Here is a 21,755-nt window from a genome sequence, read left to right on the forward strand (position 1 = left end):
TAAATTATAAAAGTTTTGGGAAATACTTATGGAATTAAAGTATCTGTCTTCAGATCAACATTTATGACAAACTGGCTGTAATCTAAGTTTTATCCTATCCTGTGTCCAGTCTACATTGAGGAGAGTCAAAATACAGGGATGATTCCCACAGAGGTTCCAAGGGAAGTCACCCTCAGCCCAAGCAAGGATATCGAGTAATGTTCACTAAGAGGGAAAATAGTACAAAGAAAAGCTTGAAGATACAGAGATCCTTCAGAAGGTCAAGTGACAACCTAGACAGGAAATTTCCTTAGACCTTAACAAAAGGTCAACAGAAGTTGATTTTGCTAAACGTGTAATCTTAAGCAGGCATATTTAAAGTATAATCACTTTCAAAATGCAGGGTGTCTCTTTAGTAATACAAGGTACAAAAGTCCTCAAAAATTATGTTTGATCTTGTGAAATGTTATTTAGAAAATAAATTCTCACTCTTCATTTTCTTAGTCATACATAGATGATTCTCAATATCCGGGATGAAAGAAAAGACCATGGAATACTTCAGCTTGGCAGGGTAGGTCTATATACAGCTGAGAAAAACTGAACAACCTTATTAAATACTGAGGTCAAATCTAAAACCTATATTTACCAAATAGAAAACACCATCTCACTATCAAAAATAACTTCTCACTAATAGATTGTGTTCTTTGTTACAGTAAACATGCATGCTCCCTGATTTAAATGATAGCAGGAGTTTTTGCCATCAAATGCCCAGATTTATAGAATTATTCAAATATCCTATCTGACGCCCTTGAACTTCAACTGTCTTTTCTTAGAATGCAGCAGATACATGTGCTTTATGTGCACACAGAATCCAGAATTCGACTTGTGTGCTGAGTTTAAGCAGTGCTGCAAAAAGATATTTATTAGATAAGGACAGCCACCTGTGTTCAGAGACATTATCCAGACAAAATCAGGCAGAGAAATTGAAGTCCTGCTGACGAAGGGAGCCCTGCATTTGGAGCTGAGTTCTACTGAGACTTGTGGCCTGTGACCTTCACACAGGTTTCCAAAACCTTGATTCCTGAAATCATGCATCTTGGCTGTGAGAGAAACTGTACCAAAGACTGGAAGCTGATTCACATACAGCCTATGACCCTGCCCAGCTCTCCAGGTGGCTGTCCCATAATTGGCTGTGTAAAATGTGCCTTCTAAAGGTCATTCTATTTTACTATCAGTTTATCACTTTTATGGTAACAAGGACTATGGTATTAATGGTAATTAATACCATTAGAATCCATGACCATTGTCCCACTGTCTCACTTCTCTGCTGTGAAATGAGTTCCTTGGTCAGAAGTAATACTGTGTGGAATGCCATTGTGGTGAATGAGGCACTCAGTATGTCCATGGATCATGGATTTGGCAGTAGCAACATGTGCATGAAAGTCAAAATCATAAGCAGAATATGTATCTATTCCAGGAAGTAGAAAGCTTTGTCCTTTGCCCAAGAGCAATGATACGATGTAGTCAACCTGCCATCAAGTCACTGGCTGGTCAACCCAGGATATAGTTCCATATCTAGGGCTCAGTGTTGGTCTCTACTGCTGGTAGATCTGGAACTCACCAGCAGATGTGGCCATGTCAGGCTTGGTGAGAGGACAACTCTACTGTTGTATCCATGAATAAACCCTACTGCGTCCACCATGGCCACTATGTTCATGGTCCCATTGGAAAATGACAGATATAGCTGGGGACACGGTTGACTTCCCACAGAATAGATCACCCTAACTACTTGGTTACTGAATGTAGGCTCAGCTGAACTTAACCTTTACATCAGTATTTACATGGGACATAAGTATCTTTACATTTTTTGACCATTGTGAGAGATCTATTCACATACTTCTTCCTTTTATGTCTTTCTCAACAATATTCTAATTGTTCTGTTTCCAAGTCTCTGACAGTTAAGCCGTCCCACTGTTTATAGCTGATGATTCAATAATAATCACACAATTCCAAACAAATGCATGAACATGACTACTGCATGAAGCTCTGAACTGTGGTGATTTCCCTTTACTCATGTTTTTCACGATTTCCCAGAATCATGTTTTCATGCTGCAGTTGTTCATTTTTGGATGGGGCCTGCATAACAGGCAGAACCCTTAGTAAAGCAGGGCCTAGTTATTTCTTCCTTAGTCACTTGATGATAGGGCCTGTACCAGAAATTCCTAGGTGCATGTATAATACCAGGGGCATTGTACAGGAATAGAAACTAGGCTTCTAGGCAACTCAGGTACCTAGCATTAGTTTCCAAGTTGCCCTCTCCCAAGCAAAACCCAAGCCTAGCTTCACTCTCTAGGCTAATCCCAAACAAAACTAGAGTTTCCAAGTTACACCTTCAACAATTTCAGGGTCTCCAGGTTATTCCCCCCTACAACCCTGCATTCAGGTTACAAGACCGTGCCTAACAATCACTAATGCAGAGGTGAAGTTAAGTTTATTAGGTGACTCCCAGCACCAGCCAATTATGTTAAAGGCCACAGCAGCTTTCCAATTAGATGCTTGCACACAACCTTCCTATTGAAAGAGACATTAAAAATGGCAGCAATCAGGCTTTTCTTAATCCCCTGCCATATTCTTGACTAGCCTAGGCCTGTGGCCAGAATTGGCTGTGGCTGTACCCCCCACTGCACAGCTCAAGCAGTCTGCTCAGGTGGTCAGAGACACCAGCCCTGCTACCCACAAGATGCCAGCATGGGAGATGGCTCTGCCAATGCTTAGGTTATCCAAAGGCTCTCTATGTTTGGTAATGCTCAATAACAAAATGCCAAAACAATCAGAGGTGTAATCCAGTACCTAATCTAGATATACCAACTACCTTTTTGATGCTAGAGACACAGGCACTTCTGCTTCTATGTTCCCCCTCTCTCATGTCACCTTCCCCTAGCTCTTCCTCTTCCTCTTCTGACTCCACCTACCTTAGCTCCTCCTACAATTCCCCACTTGCTGCTTTCAATAAATCCTTTTCCCCTAGACATATGGGGTTCCACCATCACCAAAACAGTCTTGGTTGATGCTGGTGCATTGGGAAATTGGGGATGGGGGCAAGCTAGGTCAAATAGAATAAAGACTCTCCTGTGATTTGCATCAGATTGGCTCCTGTGTGTGTCTTTTGGGGGATCACTAACATTTCCCTGGCACTACATGTTCAATTTCTACTAAGATGGTGTTGTTGACCTCTCCACTCCACGCTTGGCTGCCAAAGCTGCCGCTCTGGTCTGCGGGTCAGGGTCTAGAGAGAGAGAGAGAGAGAGAGAGAGAGAGAGAGAGAGAGAGAAAGGGGAAGAGATGCGAAGAATGGAGACAAGACAAAGGTTCTGATCAAGTCTCTAGTCTCCTTTATTGAAGGGAAATCTGGGGTATTTATACGCTTTTGCCACGTGCCTTGTAGGCTCGTGGATATCACGTGCCTTGCAGGTGTTGATATGACGTAAGCCTTACAGGCGTGTCTACCACGTGCACCTTGCAGCTGGGGGCAGTAAACAGCAGAACAAAATATGTGGGATATCAGAGTGTGCTTCAGCTGTTGTAGGCTGTTGAAAGACAAGTCTCACGACAGGGTATATGGCTCAAGATGGCTGCAAAGCTGATAGCCGCTTTCTGCTAAAAGTCAGCTCCCAACAAGATGGAGTAGCAGGTGAAGATATTTTTTTCCAAGGAAAAATAGTTGGATAGAGTTGATGGTAGAGCCTTGCTCCAATATTCAAAATCTATGATTCACAATAAACACCTGCCAAAGGCTCCAAACAACATTCCTATCTAACCATGAAACTGGTAGCACAGCCTGCACAGCAGCCTGGTCCTGTTACAGACCCTTCTCCTGGTTTTGGCCCCCAACAAAAAGCTAGCAGCTTTCTGAGCTACTTGATACACTGTCTGGTGTAACACACACAAGTGAGGAGTGTGCTGTCTCCAGGATCCTAATTGGTCAGTAAATGTTCTGCTTCTTTCTATGCAGTGGGATTGGCCAGGTGCACTGACTTATCTTTTAAATTAGAATTAATATCTCTGAAAAACCTTTGGCACTAGATTCCTAAGCAATTCAATAAATTAGAAGACTACTTCCCAGCAGTGGTTGCTCACACCTGTAATCCCAACACTTGGGAGGCAGAGGCAGGTAAATTTCTGAGTTTGAGGCCAGCCTGGTCTACAGAGTGAGTTCCAGGACAGCCAGGCTTACACAGAAAAACCCTGTCTCGAAAAACCAAAAAAAGCAAAAAAAAAGAAGACTAAGTTTTGGTTGGATTTATTTTCTGTCCTCTGGTGCCCTTATGGGTTTGCAGTGAGTCTAATTTGGTTGACACCTCATGTGCCCTAGGTCAGTTCTACATAATGTGCACTTTAGAGCACTAATATCATATTTTATGGAATATATAGATGATCAAGATTCTTTCTAACTAAGTTAATGACACAGAAAATGATGAGATACAGATGCAAATAGAAAACCCAAAAGCTAAAGTAAACTATATTTTCTCCACACAGAGTTATTTTAATATATTATTATTGATTCTACATATTTCCCAATGCTGTTATACACAGCATTGTATTAATATTGTATTCATATATTAATATAAAAATATTAATTAGAAAGATATATGTACATATGAATGGATGCATATAACATATTTTTACATCTCCTTTGGATGAACATATTTGAGGTGGAAGTGAGACTGGGTTTAATTTAGCTTAGGCTAGCCTCAAATTCATTACGTAGCTGAGCTATGTCTTGGCCTTATGATCATCTAGCCTTGTCTGTTGGGTTCTGAGATCTTAGGCATGGTGACCCCAGGGAGCAGCCCCTTGTGTTTCAGCTTCAACATCTAATAATGGTTACTGGAACAATCCCTTCCTTTCATCTTCTTTGAGGAAAAGGTGTCTGAAAGCACAGCATGACATTTTATAGAAAGAACCAGAGCCAGGACTACTGAGTATCCTCTATCATCTTACTTTCCATTCCATTTCAATCACTGGACACAAACCATAATAACAGCCATTTTGTTGTGATAAAAATTATTTGGGAGTTTCTTACCCCACTTAAATCATAGTGTTACCAAATAAAAGACACAAAATACTTTGTACTTACAATAAGCAGTAAAGCAACAGAATTGGGCAGATATCAACCCTCTATTCCTATTTTGTCTATTTCCCTGTTAATATCTGTGAGATATCATGTGCCATGTTCTCCCTAGGCTGTTCATACTCCCAGGCCAGACCTACTGGCCATGCACTCACACTCAACCTACCCCATGGTGCCTTCTTTCTTCTCCCTCCTCTCTCTCCTTCATGGTCTCTTCCCCAGACACTCAGTCTGGGACCTGAAGCACCATCTACCTTTCTTCTCCCCAGCTTCAGGTTTTGGCATCTTTATTAAGCAATCATGGAAGTCAGGAAAGAAATGTAGAAATGATGAAATTACAGTCCCAAAAATTATTGTACAAAGTTGAACCAGGCTTTATGGCCATGTGTCCAGAATCTAGGATCTTGTATTAGAGCACATCAAATATTATTTTTCCTTTTTTTCTCAGGCTGAACATTTTAAACCTAGAAAATAATAGTCTTTGTAAACAGGGCCATATCATGATACCAGATTTCCTATTTCGGTTGAACTAGTGTAACTAGTGTAAATTGATTTAACATAAGTTTAGTTTTTTAATCCAGATTCTTGATTGCCTAGTGTGCAGACACAAGAAATTACCAATCCGGACATTTATTGATCATCTAAAATTAATTGACTCACAACTCCTTGCTAATATCAATCACTGTCAATTCAGGGAAGCTCTCACCCTCTTTTTCCACCCCTTTGTGTACTATGACTAACCTGGCTTCAAAGGTGGTCATAGAACTAGATTCTTGCACAGGCCTCTCTTCATTTCAAGACCCAAGAAAAGCGAGAGAGGTTGTAGAAAACTCACTCAGTGTTTTATTTTTGTTTTTCAGTGATCAGTCAAGGATCAGTCAAGTCTGGAAGAGTTGGAAGACACTCTTTTCATCACTGAGAAGCAGAGAAAGAATTGATGCTCAAAATAATTCTCAATCACATACAAAGAAGCAGGCCTCAGCTACAGGCAACATTCCTATGACAAAAAATAAATAATCAGCAGGAGTTGAAAAAAATGAAAAGAAATTCTTAATGACTTGGAATTGAACGGGAATGAAAACAAAAAAGGAGAATATAGCAGTGTTGCATTTGAAATCAATAATTGGCGTTTAAAACAAATACACATGGAATGAATTAGGTAGTCTTCTTTCTGTTTCTATTTTGTGGAATAATCCAACGTGGTCTTAGCTCTTCTTTAAAAGTCTGGTAGCATGCTGCACTAAAACTACCTAGCCCTTGCCTTTTTTGGGATAGCAGGTTTATAATATCTGCTTTGATTTCATTAGGGGTTATACTACAGTTTATATAATTTACCTGATCTTGATTTAATTTGGGTTTATAGCATCTATCTAGATAATTATCCATTTTTCTGGCTACATATTTCATTTACATTTTCCAGTTTCTAGAAAGAACTAATGATTTTTACAAGTTTCCTGAGTTTCTCTTGTTATGTCTCCCCTTTCCTTTCTGATTTTGTTAATTTGGATACTGTCTCTGTGCCCTCTGGTTAGTTTGGCTAAGTGTTTTTCTATCTTATTGATTTTGACAAAAAACCAACTCTTGGTTTAGTTGAGTCTCTGTACTGTCCTCTTTGTTTGTAATTGGTTCATTTCTGCCCTGAGTTTGATTATTTCCTGGTGTCTATGTCTCCTAGGTGTGTTTGCTTCTTTTTGTTCTAAAGCTTTCTGGTGTGCTGTTAAGTTGCTTGTGTAGGATCTCTCTGGTATGTTTATGAGGCCACTTAGAGCTGTGAATTTTTGTCTTACCACTGTTTTCACTGTGTCCCATAAGTTTGGGTATGCTGTGTCTTCATTCTCATTGAATTCTAGAGTATAGTCTTTTATTTCTTTCTTTATTTATTTCCTGAGCAAGTTATCATTGTATAGGAAGTTGTTCAATATGTGGCTTTCTGATGTTTTTGTTATTATTGAAGTCCAGATTATTTTGTACTGATTTCATAGTATGCATGAGAATGTGTCAGTTTTCTTGTATCTGTTGAGGCTTCATTTGTGACAGATTTTTTTTTGGTTTTTTGTTTGTTTTTTTTTAGAGACAGTGTTTCTCTGTGTAGCCCTGGCTGTCCTGGAACTCACTCTGTAAACCAGGCTGGCTGGAACTCAGGAATCGACCTGCCTCTGCCTCCCAAGTGCTGGGATTAAAAAAGTGTACCAGCATTGCCTGATGATTTTTGACAGATTACATGGTCAATTTTGGAGAAGATACCATGAGGTATCTGCTATCTATCTATCTATCTATCTATCTATCATCTATCATCTATCTATATTATTGTAGGGTAAAATGTTTCATATGGAAGAGTCAGAGGAAAAACTTAAGGAGTTGAGAGGATGGCAACCCCATATTAAGAACAACAGTGTCAACTAACCTGGACACATCAGGGCTTTCAGAGTTTTAGCCAAAAACCAAGGGGCACAGAGGGGATAATTCAGGGCCTTGGGCATATCTTCAGCCAAAATGGGAGAGGATGCACTTAACCCTGTAAAAACGTGATGCCCTAGGGAAAAGGGAAGCTAGTGGAGGTGAGATCCTGGAGGGTGGGTGGGTGGGAGAGAAACCTCTCAAAGTTAACAGGGAAGAAGATGGGGAGAAGACCTCAGGAAAGAGGGACCAGGAAAGGGGGAAATGTTGGAATATAAAACATTTTTTTTTAATTTAATTAAAAATTAAAAAAAAAAGTAATTGAAAAAAATATACATCTACATTGAGTTTGAAAAAGAGCAGATAGATTGTTTCCTGGCAGAAAAATTGGCATTATTTTTTTATTCTTTGACCTGGCTGCTATGTGCAATGTTAGCTTCTGTGATGTGTAACATGACACACACAGCTACAGCCAATGGCCTATGTTTCAATCATCTGACCTGACTTAACATTGAAAGTGCGTCTTCAAAGATGGAAATTCAATATTCCTTGGATTATGCAAAAGTTCATAAATTGTAAACACAGTAATCTAGTTTTTCTTCATTCATTCACCTGACATAAATAAATTAGAAAATTTATTAATTTTTAATTTAGAAAATTATCACCCTATCACCATCTGGTCTTTCTTTTTGTAATGGTGACTCCAGGGTTAGTGATTGGAAGCAATGTTATTAAAACCATCATCTCAACAAAGTAACTTATTTAAAAAGTGCTTCATTTGCCTCCCTGCCCAATTTAAGGAGAAAAAACAACCATGGCATTAATCAAACATTGGGTTAAAAGTAAGCTGAATACTTCATGGAATATATCATGGAGCCTATGGTGGGTCCCACCATAAATTTCACTGTGTGAACACAAACTATAGTATATAAAGTACATTGACATAAAATAGACCTTTTCACTTCCAGAAGTAATAGGCACATTCCATTCCCTGATGTTGGTACTTGATTCTGTAATAAGGAATAACATTTATCACGCTCTGGTGAATGATCATGAGCCCATTTATATTGCCAAAGAAGGTCTTAAATATTTAACGTAGCTGAAGTACTAGAAAAAGGTTTTGAAACCAACTGTATGAAGATAATAGAGGTCCTTAAAGTAGAATTGATGAAATCACTTTAAAAAAATCGAGGAAAGCACAAACAATTGGAGGAAATCAATAAATACCTCAAGGACAGCCAGGAAAACACAAACAAAAAAGTGGAGGAAACCAACCACTCTTATAAATAAGGCCAAGAAAAACAAACCAAGATTAAAAGGAAACAAAACTGTTTAATACCTAAAAGTACAAACAGAAACAATAACAAAAACACAAAGTGAAGGAATGATGAAAACAAAAGTTTAGGACAGGAAAAAAAAAACTATGGAGGCAAAATTCACAAACACAATACAGAGATGGAAGAAAAATCTCAAGCATTGAAGATTACAATAAAAGGGATGGAAATATCACACAATGAAAATGTTAAATCTAACACTTCCTGACATAAAATATCTAGAAAATCTAGGACATTGTTAAAGGGTAAAACATAAGACTAGTAGGACTAAAGAAAGGAGAATATTAGATCAAATGCTCATATTTGAAAACATTGATGGCAAAATCTTAGAAGAAAAATTTTCTAACATAAGGAGGGAGGAACCTATCAAAGTAAAAGGATCATCAAAACACCAACAGAATGGACCATAAAATGATCTGTCTTTCCTGTATAATAATCAAATCATCCAGTACAAAGAAAGAATACTAAAAGCTGCAAAGATCAAAAGCCAAGATCCATATCAATAAGGATCTATTAAAACTGTAGATGGCCTCTCACTGGAGTCTGTAAACATAAGAAGGGCTTAGACATATATGCAGCAGAAGCTACAGATGCCCAGATGATTATATGTAGAAAAAAAAAGCTGGCCAGGCAGTGGTGGTGCATGCCTTTGATTCCAGCACTTGGGAGGCAGAGGCAGGCAAGGATTTCTGAGTTAGAGGCCAGCCTGGTCTACAGAGTGAGTTCCAGGCAACCAGGGCTACACAGAGAATCCCTGTCTAAAGAAAAAATGGAAAAAATAACCTTAATCGCTATTAATGAAAAAAATCAGATAATCAATGCTAAAGTCAAATTTAAACAATATCTATCTACACATACATACTTACACAAAGTTATATACAAAGAATTCAACCCAAGGAAGTCAACAATACACATGAAAACACAGGTAGTAAATAATCCTGTATTATCTGCAAAAGATACCCCAACACCAGCACCACCAGCAGCAACAACAACAACAAAATACAATAAGTTAACAATCACTGTTCATTGACTCCCTCAGTATCAATCAATGACCACAGTTCACCAATAAAAAGACAAAGGCTAACCAAATAGATGCTAATAAAATCTATCCTTCAATTGCTGACAAGAAATACAGCTCAACATCAAGAATAGGCATTAATTCAAGGTAAAGGAATGTAAAAATATATTTCAAGCAAATGGACAAAAGGAGCAAGCTGGTGTGGTCATTTTAAAATGTAGCAAAATAAATATTAAACAAAATTAATCAAAAAATTGGAGAAAGACACTACAAACTCCTTAAAGAAAAAAAAAAAAAAACAATCACCAAAGATGCCATTTCAAGTTTTAACATCTATGCCTTAAACACACGGTCGCCAACCTTCGTTAAGGAAAGTGTTTTAATCCTAAAATCACATAACACTTATTCACTTATATTCCAAGATTTAAATACCCCATTCTCGCCAGTGGACAAATTCTCCAGACATCTCTACCCTCCAAAAAAAGAGAAATATTCCAGCTAACTGACAGCATGAACATGATTCCAGCTGACACTTAGAGAACATTCTACTGAAATATAGGAGAAAATGCCTTCTGCTCAGCACCTCATAAAACTTACTTGTAAACTGAACACATATTCAGACACACTGCCAACCACAATACATACAAGAAAACTGAAATAACACCATGAATACTATCAGACCACCATGGATTACAGCTGGATATCAACAAAACCAGAAAAATCACAAAGCTTACAAACTCATGGAAGCTGAACACCTCACTGTGAATGAAAAATAGCTTAAGACAAACATAGAGGTAGATATTTGAGACTTTCTAGAATTCAATGCAAGTGAAGATGAAACACGCACAATTTTACAAAATATAAAGAAATGAAACTGGTTCTAAGATGAAGGTTCATAGCAAAAATGCCCTACATGAAAAATCTGGAGAGCTCTCATACTGACAATTCAACAGCATGCTTTAAATTCTAGAACAGAAACAAGTGAGCAATGAAAAAAGGATTAGACATCAGTAAATTATCAAATTGGGGACTGAAATCAACAAAATAGAAAGAGAAGAATGCAAAAAAATAATGAAACATGGAATTGGTCCTTTGAGCCATTTTTAGATAAGATAGTCAAACCCTTAGTAAGAGATGGAGAATATCCAAATTAATGAAATCTAAAATAAAAGTGGTGACAAAATAACAGACAATGAAGAAATCTAAAGAATGGTAATGACATAGTTTTAAAAAGCCTCAACTCCCTCTAAGTGGAATTACTAAAAATAATGGAAAATGTCCTCAATAGGTTCCTATTACCAAAGTTAAATCAAACTAAGGGGAAACAACTCAAACTGCCTAAACATCCAGAAAAAGAGAAGTCGTTACAAGTCTGCCAACAAAAAATGCCCAGGGCCATGAATTTTAGGGTAGAATCCTACCAGACTTCCAAAGAGGAGTTCATGAGAATACTCCTCAAAGTAGTCAACAATATAGAAAAAAAAAAGAAACTTTAGCCAATTTGTTTTGTGAACCCATGGTTACTCAAATATCCAGTCATATAAAGACTCAGTAACAAATGAGAATTATAGACCAAGGATCAGATTCAACCACAACACTGGAGGCACTCATTACAAAACTTGTCTAAGAGAAATGCAGAGGTAAAGTTGAAGCAGAGACTGAAGGAATAGACAATGAAAACTCTTTTAATTGGAGACACACATTATAGACAAGCTCCAATCTATGACATTATTAAGGATACTCTGTTATGCTCCCACACAGAAGCCTTGCATAACTATTCATTGAGAGGCTCCACCCAGCAGCTGACTGAAGAAGAAGAGGAGATTCACAGTCAAAAATTACATAGAACTTGGTAACTGTGATGGTAGAGTTGGGGAAAGGATTTAAGGTTCTGAAGAGGATAGGAACTTCACAGGAAGACCAACAGGCACAACTAACCTTGATCCTTGGGGACATTCAGAGACTGAGTCACAAACAATAACATACAGAGACTGGAAAAAAACCATGGTCCATAAGTAGAAGATGTGTAGCTCAGTCTTCATGATGGTCCTCCAACTACTGTAGCAGGAGCTGTCCCTAAAGCTGCTGTCTGTCACTGGAATCTGTTCCTTTAACTGGGCTGCCACATCTGGCCTCAGTGGAGACGATGCACCTAACCCAATAGAGACTTGATACACCATCATGGGTAGCCAGGTGCCCACACCCTCTCAAGGGACAAATAGGCGATATAGGAGGGACTCTTTGAAGGCAGGTGACCTAGAGTAGGGACTCTACTAAGTTCATAGCCATTTTATTTATAACAACTTGAAAATGGAAAGAATCCAGATGCCCCTCAACCAAAATATGAATATAGAAAATGTGGTTAATTTACAAAAGGAAAAACTCTTTAGCTGTTAAATACAAGGACATCTTGAATTTGCAGGCGTATGGATATAGCTAGAAACTATCATTCAGAGTTAGGTAAACCAGACTTAATAGCACATGCATGTATGTAGTCACCTACAAATGTATAATAACCACTAAGTAGAGGAAACCCACACTACACTTCATAGACCCAAAGAAGCTACACAAGCAAAAAGGCCCAAATGAACATGGTTGAATCTCACTCAAAAGGGGGAATAAAGCAATAAAATAAAACAGATGAAAGAGAGAAAACTGGATGTTCAAGCAGATAAGAAAAAAGAATGGGGGAGAACCAGGAACAGGTGTGGTGAGAGACAACAGAGGGCCAGAGGGGGAAAATGAATCAAAATCTGCAGCTGGCTGGGTGGAGGGGGTACATTTAGGATGTGTCAGAGACCACAAATTGGAGGACGACAAGGAGTCTATGGTTGATCTTAGCTGAGATGCATAGCAGTTAGATATGGATGCAGAAGAGACCACATATGCAGTCAGGCAGGACCCCCAGTGGGGAGTTAGAGACACCAACCAATCCAAATACCTTTCTACCCAAAATTTGACCTGTCCACAAGAATACAATCTACAACATAGATTCCGTACAACAGCAAAATAACCTTTTGATACCATTTTGTTGTTGTTGCTGTTCTAACTTGCTACTCTGCTGCTGTGATTGAATAATCTAAGCAAAAGCATCTCAGGTAATAAGTGGTTGTTGTATATGGTTCTTTCAGATCACAGTCCATCATTTGGGAGCTTAGATTAGAAACTGAAGGCAAAAGGCATGACCAAACACTGTCTACTGGCTTGTTCTCTTGCTTGGTCACTGTCTCATGCTCAGCCTGCTCTCTCATCCATCACTGGCCTACTTGCTTAGGGATATTGTCAGCCTCAGTAGAAGAGCCTTCCTAATCAATCATCAACACTGTCTCTCACAGACATAGAAACCAGCCATTCAGATGAGGGCACGCCCTCGACTGAGGCTCCTTCAGATGAATGTAGCTATGAAATGTTGAAAATTTAAGACAACTATGACACAGACACAATAATAAATGAGGAAGTTGTAACAACCAAAAATGAATGAGCTAACCATATCAATCACAAGGGCTCTGCCACCACAAGAGGGAGTTGGAGTTGTGGCTGAGTAAGGACAAAACAGGAAGGGCACCTGGCTCAGAACACTGTAATTGGGGGCTCAGAGGATGTGCTGACCTGGGGTGAGTTTCTTTAACCCTGGGTTCCCAGGCCAGTGCTACCAAAGAGGTGGCTAAAACAGCTGGAAGGTAGACAGAAAGGCAGATTGTCCCACACAACTGGAAATGGCCACCAACAAGACAAGACCTCTTGTCCAAGGAAGATATGCTAATTTTGTGAGACTTGATGAAGAATGACCTTCCATCTTATGACAGCTCCAAGTTCAAAACTATAGTCACATATGAACTGGGCAGAGGGTAGTTCAAGAGGTGGAAAATGAGGTCTTTGTCTTTTTACCCTTTAAAATAAGGTAGGCAGAGCCTGATTTTGCCCTAGATGCTGTCTTGAAGAGCTCTCTGTCATGGACTAGTCAATGGATCTAGGTCCTGTGGTTAAGGATTTAACCCAAGGTGTGTGGCTAGAAACTAAATTGACTAGGGTGGAGTCTGTCTAATTTCCTCAGTCAGAGAATAACAAATTGCACCACACATAACAGACAGCCACAAGGGGGGCGGTAGAGGCTACCCAGCACATTCCTCCACTTGGACAGAGGAAAAAAATGAAGACAGGATGGCAGCTGTGAGCCCTGTAGCAGGGCTTCAAGTCTGCTCTAACCTTCCCAGAAATTAAGACCAGAGGAATCAACAGTCCACTATACCAGGCTCTGGAACATCTTCGAAGCACTTTGGGGCTGCGGCTCTCCAGCGTATTCACTGTAGCAGGGTTCCAGGTTCAATTTAGTCATCTCCCTCCACATATACTCAAGAAAAACCTGAAAACCAAGGCACACAGACTCATATCTAGCAGACAAGCCACTGACACAGAAACACTGGTGGATATTAAAAACCTGGCCTTTCATTCCTTAAGTTGGGAGTCCTGGGTGTCTTGGGGTTCTAGTCAATGCACTAAGATGTTATGTCCAAGTCACAGAGACCCCAACAACCAACAAGGAGCCTATTGCAATGCAAACACATGGAGGTCTTTATTATGAGCTCTGTAATAAGGATGCTTGCCAGTCAGCCTCACATGAGATCAAAACAGACCGACCAGGTCCAGGCGTGCTGGGTATTTATTGCAGTTACAGTAAAATTGGGACATTAACATAAAGGTCAGCAGCTTAATATTTTAAAAATTACATGACTGGCATAATCTGCAGGAACCAATCAAAGGGGCAAAATCATCTGACAACCATGATGGGTAGGCTAACTTTTTCACTGTAAGGTATATTAGTTATCTATACCCTTCAGTTGTACCTTGACTGGCTTTTGACAAGGGAGGTTTGTCATAGGATGTTTGTTCAAATGGACCTTTGTGCACTCTCTAAAAAAAAAAAACTGATTGGGCTTTACAAACTCATCTTTGTGCCTGAGGTCCTAATTATTGAAAGATGCTCCTGTTCAAGCACAAGCCATGCATGGCAGTCAAAAAGGTAGTTTGTCCAAAGACCTACCTCACTATCTGTTACTGCACTCTCTGGAACTGTTTTCCTGAGCAGGTACCCCACAGCTCTGGAATTTCAAAATATTAGGGTTTCAAAGGTAACTTCAATATTACAGCTTCTTGTTCCAGTATCTGGGATCCACACATGATCAATCTGCACTCCTCAAAAGAGATTGGGTCTCTCTCCAGCTCTTCCATCTATTCCACTCTAGGTTCTGCTTGACTCCACTTTACTGCTTCTGCTGTTCTCTCTGCTCATCCCATGGGACTGACATCTTCAATATGCTGGGTTCTTCCCCTGCAACTAGGATTCACTGTGTTCCTGTCATACACTCCCTTCATGGTGCCAAGCCCTTAGCTGCTCTGCATGAGATTCATTTATGCTTAAAAACCAATACCACCTGGGTGATTCTCACACATGATCGACTGCGGGTGTACAACAAAGGAACAACCTTGGCTATCTCTGGAACACAGCTTCTTTGTCCTCTCAGAAAACACTTACCAGAAGATTTCACCTCAGTGGTGCTGGTTTCTTCTTCATCACCACTAATTTTCTAACTACAGTCAACCAGCATCAATTGTCGTCCCTTCTATTCTTCCCTCTAAATCAGAGCCACATGAACAAAGCTGCTGAGTTCCTCTGCCTGCTGAGGCTGGAACATGGCCCCTTCTATTACATCATCACCAGATTTCTATTTTTCAAACTTCACTGCCTAAGCTTGGCTGTCCTTGAACTTGCTCTGTAGATAAACCTTGAACTCAGATCTGCATGGCTCTGTCTCCTGAATGCTGGGTAATACCCTGTGTAACACTTTGCCTGTACCTAAGCTTTTCATTACCTAAAACTTGTTCTGTACCAGGAAGACCTGAATTAGAGATCTGCTTGATGCTCATCTTTTGGGATTTAAGGCTGTGTACCACTGAGCCTATACTTAAGTATTTTATTTTAGGTTTTAAAATGAAAGCCCAGAATAGTAATCACAGTCCAATCGATGGTCAATTTCACACATACTGGTGACCCTTATGTCCACATGAAAACGATAACCAGGTGATAATTTAAAGATATAAAATTTATAAAGGGTATGAAAAGTTGTTATGACCCCCTAGAGCTGAGCCAAGAATGTAGGCCAACCGGTTCACTACCTCCATGGTTCCAGGAACTGGCTGACCACAAGGAATGTAGAACTAAAAATTCCAGGTCAGCTGGGTCGTTCTGGGAACTGGCTGACCACAAAGTAGATGGTTGTGCAAGATTCAATTCCTGAGAAAAACATGTACAAGATGTTTCCCACATGACCTACTGAATAATGGGCTGGAACTTTCCACTATTTTTATGATACCCTTCCTTGGTTTCCCCCTCAACCCCCTGGTTTGTGGTTTTTTCCTTTTAATACCCTTCTCCCCCTGGCCTCGGAGTCAACACTCCTCATTATGAGTCTCGACCTCAGCCCGGCTGATTCCCTGAAATAAAGCCTCTTGTGTCTTGTGAGTTATTGAGTGGTTGCAATATCCTGAGACTAGAGTGAGGGTCTCCCCTCCTGAGGGTCTTTCAATAATAACACCCAACACGATACAGTTCTCCTTTATACAAGACTGGGGGTATGTACATAGGTCCGCCAGCCAGTAACTGGAAGGCAGCTCCAGTCATGCCCCTGCCTCAGATTTATGGGCAACCCAGGGCCTCCGCTTCCACCCGCCGGCTACCACCAGCCAGCCATGGTACCTGGAGGCTCCAGTCATCTCCAGGGTCTGCAGCAACGCGGCGGTCGATCAGATTGAATCGCGCGGTCTGTGACGTCAGGAAGGAGCCCTCCGATGCCACCAGGGACAGCGGTGTGCCTCCCAGATTGCAGCGGTGGTGGCAGCAGCGGCAGCAGAGGTCTCCAGGCACTGTCTCTCAGCTCTCCGTGAAGTCAATCAGCACCTATGGCGATCTCCAAACACCATGCGAATGAGCCAGGCCCAAGCCTTCATGGGAAATGTAGTCTCTGGCCGGCCGCCATCTTACTTTTCATCCCGACATCATGGGATATGTAGTTTGAAGCCAGTCGCCATCTTGGCATGAGTCCTTATGGGAAATGTAGTCTCTGGCCGGCCGCCATATCTGCATAGCCCAGGCTGTCCTCACTCTGTACACCAAGCTGGCCTCGAACTCAGAAATCTGCCTGCCTCTGCCTCCCAAGTGCTGGGATTAAAGGCAGTTGTGCCATCAATTATTGATCATTATGGCTATTGATTAGTATTGCTTATTGATTATTGATCAGCATTGACTGCTGGTTATCGATTATTGATTATCATGTTTATTGATCACTTTTGGTTATTGACTAGTGTTGATTATTGGTCCTTGATTGGTATTGATTATTGATTAGCATGATTATTGATCATTATTCCATCACTGTCATCCCCCTGCCTCTCCCTTCCAAGTGCCAGGTTTAAAGGCATGCACTACCACTGCTGGATATGCCTGTCTTCTTAATGTATACTATAAAAGACAAAAGGATTTGGACACATGTGCTGCAGAGTCAGAAAAACCACCCATGTTTCTATAAGGAAAGCACCTGGTCAAAATGTTTTGGGCAGATTCAGAATCATCCATAATAGTGATGTTACTCACAGGTCACCTCCTGATCTAACACGTGAGGAGCATCACCAGGGACCTCACAGGTGATCACATCTGGCTGATCTTCCCATGCAGCCCCAGAGAGGACCCAGCACCCCAGCTCCCACTGCTCAGCCACATGCCCATACCATTGTGGGCAGTGGATCCTGTGCTCACCATGACTCAATTTCAGAGCTTCGCTGAAGGTCTCCACACAGCACCAACAGCAGAGCTCAGAGCAGGCACAGACGACCATTCAAGCCTACACAGGCACCAGTGGAACATGCAAGAAATGGCACCCCAGGAAGAACCCGCCTCATTGTCTGATTGGCAGGTCTGCCTGAAAGCCTCATTGGCCAGTGTGTCTTACCACTCCTGAAGGTTAAAGTGTGCTTCCATGCAGGGCCAGACCTTTTCCAAATCTTAGAAGTTTGACTCCATTAGCATGTATACATATCCTTTAGAAGGAATCTCACCCACCCTGCACTTGGGGGTGAAACCCACCATGTCCATATCTGGCTGTTCAGCTGCCTGCTCCTCCCCTCTGAGAGCAATGATCCTGCACCTACCAGGACCTGACTCCAGACCTTTCCTGAGCTTTCCTCACAGCGCTTGCCTTCTTCCCGTAATCAACATAAACAGCTTCCATAGCCCAGTACTCAGTGTGCAGTGGAGGTGTCAATATGACCCACAAGAGGAAGGATATCCTGGTTATTTCTAGCATGCTGTCTAAACTCCACCATAGTTTCCTGGCAACAGCCAGGTAAGCTCCCCCCCCCCCATGTTTACCTGGCAACAGCCAGATAGGCCTGACCCACTGGAAATGTAGTTACTTGCCCCTTCCTCTCTGTTGATCTCTTGCCCTTTTGTTCTCTCTTTCTCTGGCCCCTCTTGGGCTCTTCCCTTCCCCATTCTCTCTCCACATGCTCATGCCTGGCCTCTACTTCTCTACTCTGCCACTCTCTGCTTTTCTCTGGCTTCTACTACCCTCTTAACTCTCCTCCCCATGTCCTGGATAAACTATATTCTATTCTATACAGTCTTGTGGCCAGTTGCTCCTGGGTAAGAGCTGTCTCAGTGTGAGGCATGGTCCCTCCAGGGAAGAAATATCTCAGCAGGAGGCATGAGCCTGCTGAATCATCCCCTTCACCCACACCTCCCCTCACACCCATAGAACATATTCCATCTGTCTTTAAAGAGAGGTAACTATGGGGAGGAGGATACCTGGCTGTCATCAGATAACTGTGAGGTAGAGTTTTAGACAGAATGCTAACACCATTAACACTAAAGAGGGATTTTAGGAAACAAGAGACTTATTTTGTGGCTTCATGCTGGGCTCAGGGAAACTGGCAGCTCCCTTGCACCAGATGACAGGTATCAGTCAACCCTGAAGAAAAGCCAGAGACATAAGGGAAAAACAGTTGAGCACTATTGGTAGCCAGCACATCTTCATTAGTGGAAAAGTGGAGAAAAAACAACAGTTGAATTAGTGCACATTCTGTAGATAAATATAGCTCAAATCATAGAGAGAATGAATCTTTGTATATAGAAAGATTATTTAATAGAATGTCCCAGTAAAGGCTGTTGGGCAAGGTAAATTAGAAAATCAAGGACTGGTTGATTTTATGCTGCAGGATATTAGACCTGATTTCAGTGTATACCAGAATTTGGAAGAGATAAGTGCTTACTAATACTAGTTTTAAAACACAAATAAAAAACAAATCACTTTAAAAAAAAGGTAGGGCAAGTACAAAAATCAAAACACCACCCTGTTCAATGTCCTTTATATATGTGGTTTGTCAAAGAATCTGTAGCCCAGATTAAAGGTGGATCTGAACTTATCAAAAGAGCAAGATTAATAAAGGGTTTTTCACGTCAGAAGTTGTAATTAAGAAATATGCCCCACAGCAAGCATGATTGAGTTAGGGCTAGGGGATTAAACAGTCATGGTTTGGATTAGGATAAGGGTTTTTTAGAATGAGGTTTATGGACATTAGGAAATTCAGAGGTGAGGGTTAGGATAGAGTTAGGCTCAGTGGTAAGGTTAAGGTGCTACCATTTCTTGATGGTCTACTGAGCCAATATTATCCCTATTACACCAAAGAGAAATATCAGGGCCACAAGGGAATCATTGCATACCCTAATTTTTGTTGTTGTTTTTTGAGACAGGGTTCCTCTGTTAGCTTGGTGTCCTGGAACTAAACAGTAGACCAGGCTGGCCTTGAACTCAGAAACCACGCCTCTGCCTCCTGCTGGTATTAAAGAGAGTGAGCCACATTGCATGGCTCATTTCATATATTAAGGTTGTTTTATATTATTTGAAGCTTTCTCTTACTTAGAGACCTGGCTCCAAAAGAACCTAAAGTTTTTTCCAGACCATTACTCCAAAACTAGCAATTAACTGAGTAAGCAAAGTCCCTGATATTCTCACAGAACCCACAGAATCACAAAGGATAATGACAAGAGCCACACAGGCTGCTGACAGCATAGAACATTTATGCTACCCTATGCTGGTACATGGTCTGAAATTGCTGCAGTTTAATTTATCTGAGATAAAATGCCCTCAGTACTCTTTCTCTAGACATTCTGGTTTACTTCTGCCCAAACCTAAAAATATGCTTACTAAAAGATTTCTATGTGAAGTTTTTCATTGACAATGAAAATTCTGAAACAGAAATTCAGATAAGAATAGCAAAAGTCATGCCTTATAAATTGTTCACTTTTTCGTAATTACATGTGGAACATACACTCTGAGACATGGTTTGTTATTCACCTCAGATGTTAATAGCAAATGAAACAAGGTAAATTAATCTGCTTAAACATGATCCTAGTTCTTTGTTCCTAATGAAAATCAAACTTACCTAGGATATGAAAGGTCAAAAATTATGTAAGCAAATGATCCACAAAGATGACAATAAATAGAAATGATTCTCCTACATCTGGGTCTGACCTTTTGGATAGGTAACATGGTTTAAAGCTTTATTACTCTAGATCAGAGGTAATTAACACTGGACATTGTCCCAACTCATAACAAGACTAAAACACATCTATGACTTAATATGATATAGACATTTTTAAAATTTATGCAGGCATAAACATGTTAATAATTTAAAAGAGATCTATATGACAGTAAATCTTTTAAAAAGAAATAATATACAAGATAGCAGACACTGCACAGGGCTATCTCATCTTCTACATTAAAAACCACAGCCATTTTTCATACCTTCAGCTTTGTTTAAATTAAAATAATACACAGGCACTTTTAAATGTTACTAAACCTCTATGAAAAAAAAAAAAAAACCATGACATGGCTGGCCAGTATGTGTACAACTGGAAGGGGAATAACTATTTAGGTAAGGTAAATTTGTCTCCATATGTACTGGGTAAAGTATTTTTAATGTGACTGTTTTAGGTGGTCTACAGTTTCAAAAGAAACATTTTTTAGCAATTTTTTGTAGTTAAAATAATTATTTCACTTGGTATCTAGGGGTGAACATGATAATTTTGAAATACAGTGCACTGAGAAAATTCGAAAAGAGGGGATATAAAATTCCTTAGTTCCCAGCCCTGAATATAATCCTCACAATTGATTTTGATTTTGTTTTGTTAAGCCAATGATGCTATGTATTAACATTTATAAAATGCTTAGGAATGACAAACATGGTAAATGGTTTCAGTAAGATAATTATATATAGATTATGATGGAAATTTCCCAAATGTGAAAGAAAAGGAAAGCATACAAAGCTGTTGAAAGTTCTGAGGAATAAATGAGGGTATTTAAGTCACGTAGGACATAAAAGTTTTGGGAAACCACCTAGGGGAAATAAAGTATCTGTCTTCAGATCAACATTTTATGACAAACCTGGCGGTAATCTAAGTTTATTCTTATCCTGTGTACAGTCCACATTGAGGAGAGTCAAAATAACAGGGATGATTCCTAAGAAGCTTCTATGGGCAGTCACACTCAGACAAGCAAGGATATTGAGTAATGTTCACTAAGAGAGAAATAGTACAAAGAAAAGCTTGAGGATACAGAGATTCTTCAGACGATCAAGTGATAATCTTAGACATGAAATTCAACAGACCTTAAAAGAAGGCAACAGAAGTGATTTGCTAAATGTGTAATCTTAAGCAGGCATATGTAAAGTATGACACTTCAAAATTCAGTGTGTCTCTTTAGCAAGTGAAGGGACAAGAGTCCTCCACAAATTATGTTTGATCCTGTGAAAGTTATTAGAAAAAGTTCCCAACTCTTGATTCTCATTT

This window comes from Arvicanthis niloticus, assembly GCF_011762505.2.
Source record: "Arvicanthis niloticus isolate mArvNil1 chromosome Y unlocalized genomic scaffold, mArvNil1.pat.X SUPER_Y_unloc_2, whole genome shotgun sequence".
NCBI lineage: Eukaryota > Metazoa > Chordata > Mammalia > Rodentia > Muridae > Arvicanthis > Arvicanthis niloticus.